Source organism: Trichechus manatus, unplaced genomic scaffold (assembly GCF_000243295.1).
Source record: "Trichechus manatus latirostris isolate Lorelei unplaced genomic scaffold, TriManLat1.0 scaffold00024, whole genome shotgun sequence".
Classification (NCBI taxonomy): domain Eukaryota; kingdom Metazoa; phylum Chordata; class Mammalia; order Sirenia; family Trichechidae; genus Trichechus; species Trichechus manatus.
The window spans coordinates 8,635,317-8,644,276 of NW_004443960.1; positions in this window are offsets into that span (position 1 = coordinate 8,635,317).

Genomic DNA, 8,960 nt, shown 5'->3' on the forward strand with positions numbered 1-8,960 from the left:
CAGTCTTTGACAGATGTCCCCTGGGTGCAAAATCAGTTGAGAACCACTGACCTACACCACTGAAATCAAAATGACCCAGGGACTTGACTTTGTGATTACGCAGACAGCTTTGAGTTGGGGCTGTTCTGTGTGGCTCAGATAATGATAATAATAACGATGACGATAACAATGATATGATAATCATTATAGCTAACAATGATTGTGTTTACTATGCCAGACGCTGTTCCAAGCACCCAACATACATGAACTCTTTTAATCATCCCAATAACCTTACAGTGTAAAATCCAAACCAAACCCATTGCCGTCGAGTTGATTCCAACTCATCCCCATTTTACAGATGAAGAAACAGAAGCAAAGAGAGGTGTAGAAACTCATCCAGGTTCATACCAATGCTAAGCTGTGGAGCAATGATTCAAGCCTCACATGTTAAAAGGCTTGTCCTTGTCCTAAGGCAATGGCGGACCACTAAGAGGGAAGTGACAGGCCAGATTTGCATGTAAGAAAAGCAGCAGTGGAGGGCAGCGTGGAGGATGAATCCATGGTGGGCAAGTGAGGCTGGAGGCAGGAAGGTTGGCTTGAAAACTGATGCCGGAAGTCAGACCTGGAGGAAGCAGCTACAACAACCCAAAGATAGAAGCAACTTACCTAGGAGAACAGGGCTGTTCACTCATTCATTCATCGAACGGGGCTGTTCGTTCATTCATCCACACATTCGTTTCACAGTTATTTATTGGAGCACTTAATATGTACCTGTTGCTGTTCTAGGTTGCACTGGACTTGACCTTGTCTCTGCCCTCATGTCATTGTTAGTTGCTGTCGAGTTGACTCCGACTCATGGCGACCCTAGACAACTAGGATTTTCAAGGCTGTGACATTTTGGAAGCAGATCTCCAGGACTGGCTTCTCAGGTGCCTCTGGGAGGGTTCGAACCGCCAACCTTTTGGCTAGTAGTTGAGTGCTTCACCATCTGCAGCACCCAGAGACTCCATCTGCCTTCATAGAGTTTACAATCTTGCGGGACGAGATTGACAAACAAAACAAAACGGCAGCCAAACAACCATGCAACAAGCAGATGACAGAAAGGATTAGAAGAAATGTCCAGTTCTATGTAGAAAACGAAGAGGGTTCATGGCAGATGGAAGGAAGGGGATTCCTACTTAAGACGGGTGGTTAGAGGGCTCTCTGAGGGGGTGGCATTTAAGCTGAGCCTGAGGGAAGAGGAGGAGTCAGCCAGGGGATGACATTCCAAAGGGAAACATCTCTCTGGCAAGAATGTCTTAGAATGTTCCAGAAGAAGCAGGGAGGCTAGAGAGATGGAGTGGAAAGTTGGGGAGGGGGAGAACAGAGGTGGGCAGGGCCTTATGGGGCAAGGTGAGGAATTTAGTTTTTTCTTTTTTAATTTTGGTTGAAAGTATACACAGAAAAAGATACACCGTTTAAATAATTTCTCCATGTACAATTCAGGGACCTTGATTACAGTCTTTAAGTTGTGCTGCCATTCTCACTATCCCTTTCCAAATGATTTCACCACAAGTCTTCTCTGAACCAAAAAATAGCTTATCTTAATTAGTAAGGCACATCAGCTTTGAGCGCTGTGCTCTTTTAAAGAATTATCTATGTGAGATCAAATCAGCAAGGAGCTTAGTTTTCATTCCAAGTGAAAGTACAAGCCATTGGGAGCGTTTTAAGCAGGCGAGGTGTTGCAGCGGTGGCGAACGTCGGGACGGCGGAGACAGTAAACAAATACAACTCTTACAGAGAACTGGGGCCAGGAGGGTCACTCTGAGGAGTCGACCCCCGGCTTCAGTCCCAGGAGTTTATTTATAGTCAATACAGCAAGCAGCGAAGCAAATAACAGAACAATGGGCTTTGGGTGAGTAACAATAAGTTTCGGGCAAGGGAGAAGGAATTCAGGTAAACAAGCCAAACAGTAACGGGACAATAAGTTTGGGAAAACAAGTCGTGACAAGTCTCAACATATTGGGGACAAGTCTCAACATGCTGTGCAGCATAAAGGCCTGTGGGAGCTGCAGTTGTCAATAGTGCAGCCATGTTTAAATGGCATATATCCCCACAGCGAGGGTTATTGCCTGCTTTAGGAATAAAAAGGGCACTTTGGAAGCTTCTAGATGAGAATGAGGCTTGTTCAGGTCCTCGGGGACTCTGGAAGATGTAGCCAAGCCTAGAGGAAGGGAATTTGGTACCAGGCAGGGCTGGTAGAAAAGGAGCCCTGGTAGTGCAATGGTTAAGTGCTCAGCTTCTAACCAAAAGGTTGGCAATTCAAAACCACCCAGCAGCTCCACAGGAGAAAGATCTGGTGATTTTCTTCCATAAGGATTACAGTCTGGGAAACCCTGTGGGGGTAGTTCTACTCTGTCCTGTAGGGTCACTATGAGTCGGAATTCACTTGATGGCACCCAGCAATAACAGGTCTGGAAGGACCACAGCAGCTTCCACTGGCTGGAATGAGGAGCTCGCTTTGGGACCCCACAGGAAGTGGAAAGCCAGGGGTTGACACCCAGGCCCCTGGAGACGCTCCCCAGAACCTCCCATCAGAAAGGTCACAAGGGCTCTCCTACCACAAACACATCTGCCACCTAGAACCTTCCGTGCCAATTCTATTTTTGCTCCCCTTGGCAGCACTGTGGAAATTAAAAGGCTATTTGCAGTGACTAATGTTGCTAATTCTGATCCAACAATTTAAAATTCATCCTTTGCCATATCGGAGACCCACTAGGGAACAGAGTGAACTCATCATTTGTGGAAATTTCTATGACGGTTGGTGGAAAACAAAAAAGACATTAAAATTGGTCTCAATTCAAACCACTGCTCATTAAACTGCCTCCTTTAAAATATCCCATCTTGATCTGCACAATAGCGCTCCGTCTGTTCCCAGCTTATTAACCGAGAGGAGGGACCTTCACAAGTTGGCTGCTGGCTCCAGGGCACTGGAAACTTACTTGGTAGACCTGGCAGGACTGCGTCCCAACGTCCTCCACACCTCTTCTGGTTCCAGCCTCCCTGGAGCCTTCCTGTCTTGAGAGGGGACATGGCTGCCGATGTTGTTGTTAGGTGCCATCAAGTCACTTCTGACTCATAGAGCCCTTGTGTACAACAGAAGGAAACACTGCCTGGTCCTGTGCCATCCTCACAATCGTTGTCATTCTTGAGCCCATTGTTGCAGCCACTGTGTCAATCCATCTCGTTGAGGGTCTTCCTCTTTTTTGCTGACCATCTATTTTACCAAGCATGATGTCCTTCTCCAGGAACCGATTCCTCCTGATAACATGTCCAAAGCATGTGAGACAAAGTCTCGCCATCCTTGCTTCTAAGGAGCATTCTGGCTGTACTTCTTCCAAGACAGTTGTATTCATTTTACTGGCAGCGCATGGTATATTCCACATTCTTCACCAACACCATAATTTAAAGGCATCAATTCTTCTCCGGGCTTCCTTATTCATTGTCCAGCTTTCACGTGCGTATGAGGAGACTGACAGTACCATGGCTTGGTTCAGGCACACCTTCGTCCTCAAAGTGACATCTTTGCTTTTTTTAACACTTTAAAGAGGTCTTTGATCCTTCCTTCATTTTCTTTTTTAATTGTGGTAAAACATATATCCCAAAAAACTTGCCATTTTATCTAAGAGTACAATTCAGCGGCATTAATTACATTCACAGTGTTGTGCCACTATTTCCAAGACCTTTCGGCACCCTCAGGAGAATTTCTGTTCCCGTGGGGGAGACAAAGGAAGGAACAGATGATTAAAGCCCAGACTGGTGAGGGCTGGGACGAGGATGAACACAGGCACTTGTCTGCATCATCAGGGAAGGCTTCCCAGAAGAGGTGACCTAGCTTCCCAGCAGCTGTGTTTCTTTGGGATTCCAAAGTCACTTAAAAGAAGACAGAGGGCTCTCAGTCATCAGAATATCAGGAGATTTTACTGATTTTTTAAAATTTTTATCTCCTATATCTTGAGTCTCTGCAATTACTCATTTCAACACACTTTGGGCAGGTGTGTGTGTGTGTGTGTGTGCGTGTTTGGGGTGAACTTTGACAAAGGTTTTATAAGCTCTAATATTATGATACTGTCTCTAGTCTCCTCTCAATTCTACCCCTTCCATCGCCATGGCAACCACACAACTCAAGGGCCCAAGGAGAGGTTTGTGATTTTGTCTTGCCGGGCTTTGCCCCCTCCTGTGATAGTCCCTGAGAATGGCTTTGCCACTTCCTTTGATAAACCTGATGGCGGTGGGTTTGGTTTTAGTTTGCATATAATTCCTGTTCTTTTTTCTTTTTTTAAATTAGGTCTTATTATGATCATTGGAGTCCCTGGAGGGGAGGTTCAAATGGGTCATATGCTTGGCTGCTAACCATAAGGATGGCAGTTCGAGTCCATTCAGAGGTGCCTTAGAAGAAAGGCCTGCTGATCTACTTCCTAAAAGTCAGCCATTGAAAACCCTATGGAGCACAGTTCTACTCTGACACACGTGGGGTTGCCATGAGTCAGAGTCGACTTGACGGCAACTGTTTATTGATTATGATCATTAATAATTCTCGACAGTGACATCTAAGCAGAGATTTGAAAAATGAGTCCAGGTGAACAATGGTGGGAAAGGTATTGCAAGGAACAGGAACCGCTTAGGTAAAGGAATGGCCGCATAAGGAATCTGCTTAGATGTTTCTGGAATGTAAGATGAAGACACAGAGAAGTAGGGGATGAGGATGGACGTTTAGTAGGGGGCCACATCCTGGAGACACAGACTATCAGAGGAGCCCTCAATCATATCTTAAACTCAAGCAGACCTGGTTCCTAATTCTGGGTTCCCTGATCCCCCAGCACAGAACCTCGTCTCCTATGTGTAGTTCCAGCATAAACGGCTCTGAAAGTTTTGAGAGAGAAGAGCAGGGAGATCATCCAGCGTAATGATTAAGACCTTGAACTCTGGCTTCCTAGCTACGTTGGCCAGATGACAGAATTTCTCTGGGTCTCAGTTTTCTTATTTCAAAAATGGGGTGATGATAATGGTAGGGACTTCATGGGGCGGTTGTGCACAGTCAATGAGACGATTCACATAAAACGTTTAGCACATAGTAGGTGCTCAAGGAATGCAACAGAAACGCTCCTTAGAAGCGAGGATGGTGAGACTTCTACTTGCTTAATTTGGGCATGTCAGCAGGAAAGACCAATCGCTAGAAAAGGACATGATGGTTGGTAAAGCAGAGTGACAGCAAAAACACAGAAAACCCTCAACAAGATGGGTTGACACAAGAGCTGCAACAACAGACTCAAACACGCCAATGATTGTGAAGATGGCGCAGGACCAGGCAACCTTTCGCTCTGTTATGCATAAGATCGCCTTACCATGAGTTGGAGCCGACTCAAAGGCACCTAACAACAACAACAGGTGCTCAATAAATGTAGCTATTACAACATTTGGAAGGGAGGAGGGTAAAAGTTAGGTAGGGTGAACACAGTGAGCATCATCAGGCTTATAGAAAACCCTATGAAATAAGAAACAAAATTATTTTCTGATCCCTCCAAGAAGATGTCTTTTCAGATTTTTGGGATGCTTTCAGTTGAGCTGGGGTGAACAGTAGCCTTTCAAGCGGGAAATGCAACCTCACACTCGTGAGAAACAGCCTGAGCAATGGAAGAAGGCTTGATGGAGGAATGGCTGTGCTTGGTTATTTAACTGAGGTTAGACACGCCACGTGATGTCCCTCGAGACCCCTGAGTTTCCTCAGGAGAGGGACCCCTGGGAAAATCTGTGTTTTTAGGTCATTTTCTCAAAAGCTCCTTAATGGATGCCTTAATGGACTTCCATTGTGCCTGAGGTGGAATGGAATTCTTTCCGCACAAACATGGAGGTGTGATGTCTAGTTCACACCCTGTAAAAAGAGAACATGTCCTCCAGGGATAACTCGCTCTTATAAGAGAAACCAGGACACAAAAGTTTCCCTTAACCCTTCAATGGGTTCTGCTATCACTGGAGGAATGGAGGGAGGGGTGAATGGGTGAGGGAGTGAATGAATGAATGAGTCATCAGGTGAACTAATGAATGGGTGAGTGTGTGAGTGCGTGTGTAAATCATGTTGGTGAACCCCAGCGTCACCTTCCTCCAAGCCACCCCTGGCTTTCGCCTTTTCTGCTACAGTAGCTACTACAGTAGGTTGTCTTGGTTCAGGTGTCCCTGAAAGTGAGGCCTGATACAGGGCTGTGGGCACAGGTGGGTTACTTGGAAAGTGATTCCAGGAAGCAGCAGTGAGGATGTCAGGAGCGTGGTTCAGGGAAGGAAGAAAACACCCATAAAGTTTGGTGTGTGTTTTGAGCTGGTCGCCTCTATGGGCAACTGGGGCTTGATCTTACTGGGGACTCTTGAAGGTACTGGTTACCATGCACCTCAGAGCTGACTCACCCGTGACCGGGAGGGAGGAGCGTTTGTCCTTCCAATCCCATCTCCCACTGGCTGAGGGTTGCCCCAGGTGAGTTAACTCCTCCACACTTCGGGGATGCGTGGCCCTCCTTGGTGCTGGAAACAGAGAGACTTCTCCATGCACCCTTGAGGTGGGATGTTCCACCTCACACAGCTGAGCTGGCATCATCCGGGCCAGGGGAGGTGGTGAGAGGCCCCCCACAATACCTGCTTTAACCTCCCGGCTCTTCCTCTCTTGTCTTTGCTCCATTTTCAACCCAGCAGCCAGATATTTGATCTTGTAAATTTCTACCCCATCCTCTTGTTAAAAACACTTTAATGAACCCCTATTTTTTTTGGAAGGAGCCCTGGTGGTGCGTGGTTAAGTGCTCGGCTGCTAACCAAGAGGTTGGTGGTTCGAACCCACCAGCCACTTTGAGGGAGAAAGATGTGGTGATTTGCTTCCGTAAAGATTACAGCCTTGGAAACCCTATGGGGGCAGTTCTACTCTGTCCTATAGGGTTGTTACGAGTCAGAACTGACTGGATGGCAAATGGGAAATGCGAGTTTCTCTTGGGGTAGAGACAAAATTTCTTAGTAGGACCTCCATGGTCTTGTATGGTCTGGCTGCTGTTAACCTCTCCAACCTCATGCTCTACTGAGCTTCCCCTTGCTCTCTGCACTCAGCTACTACACTGACCTTTTTGCAGATCCACATCCTTGTCATGCTCTCCTTCTGCCCCCGGACCTTTGCACGTGCTCTTTCCTTTGTGCCAAACGCTCTTTGGTCTAGTTGCAGATCTTCATCCTTACCATACTCTCCTTCGCCCCAGGACCTTTTTTTAAAAAAAATTATTTTAGTGTTTGTTGTTATTGAGAACATACAAAGCAGAACATACACTAATTCAACAATTTCTACATGTACAATTCAGTGACATTGATTACAGTCTTTGATTTGTGCAACCATTCTCACCCTCCTTTTCCGAGTTATTCCTCCTCCCATTAACATAAACTCACTGTCCCCTAAGCTTCTATCTGAACTTTCGAATTGCTGTCGTCAATTGGATCACATGCAGATAGTTCTTTAAAACAGCACAGTGCTCAGCTGCCGCAGGACCTTTGCACATGTCCCTCTCTTTGTGCCAAATGCTCCATGGCCTCGTTAACTCCTCATTCCTGGAGTCTCAGTTCAAGCCTCACTTCCTCAAGAAAGCCCCCACTGACTTCCTGACCAGGTCAAGTTCCTCTGTTACCTGCTCTTCCTGAACTCTTCTTTTTTTTTCCCCCCTAATGGCTGTGACCTTTTGGAAGTAGATCGCCAGGCCTTTCTCCTGAGGCAGCCCTGGGTGGACTCAAACTGCCAATCTTTCGGTTAATAGCCGACTGTTTAACTGTTTGGGCCACCTAAGGGGTTCCTTCCCATATCTCTTCTTCAAGAGCCTCAGAATGGTTGAGATTGTAAAGTCATCTATGTGAGCCTTTGATTAATGTGTTCCCCCACCCCCCACTGCACCATGAGCTCCACGAAGGTAGGGTCTGGGTCTATTTCTGCTCGCCCCCACCTCCCCAGTACATACCCTGGGGCCTGGCGCGTAGTAGGTAGTCAGTACACATTTGTTCAGTGAGTGTGTGAGGGCCTTCTTGCTCCCTCCTTTAGGTTCTCATCCTTCCCCTCTTGCCTGCATGGCTCAGATTGGCCTTTGGTGCTCGTCTTCCTTAGAAACAACCTCATTGAGAAGATGATTTCTTTTTAAAAAATGTATTTTTTTTATTGTACTTTAGATGAAGGTTTGCAGAACAAATAGTTTCTCATTAAACAGTCAGTACACATACTGTTTTATGACATTGGTTAACAACCCCACGACATGTCAGCACTCTCCCTTCTCTACCTTGGAGGATTTTTTTTTTTTTTTGGTGAAAATATACATAGCCAAAGTTACACCATTTCACAAGTTTCTACATGTACAATTCAGTGACATGGATTACGTTCTTCCAGTTGTGCTGCTATTCTCACTATCCTTTTCCAAATTATTCCATCACCATTATCTTCAACTCATTGTCCCCTCGGCTTCCCATCAAACCTTTTGAGTTGCTGTTGTCAATTTGATCTCACATAGAAAATTCTTTTTTATTTTGTACCTTAGATGAAGGTCGCAGAAGAAATAGTTTCTCATTAAACAGTCAGTACACATATTGTGCTATGACAATGGTTAACAACCCCATGACATGTCAACACTGTCCCTTCTCAACCTTGGGTTCCCTATCGTCAGCTTTCCTGTCTCCTCCTGCGCCTTCTAGTCCTTGTCCCTGTGCCTCATTAGTCCTGTTTTGTTTTATGGGTCTGTCCATTCCCCGGCTGAACAGTGAACCTCAGGAGTGACTTTACCACTGAGCTAAAATGGTGTCCGGGGGCCATACTCTCGGGGTTTCTCTATCAGGCACTAAGTATGGTCTTTTTTTGTGAGTTAGAATTTTGTTCTACATTTTTCTCCAGCTCTGTCCAGGACCCTCTGTTGTGATCCCGGTCAGAGCAGTCAGTGGTGGTA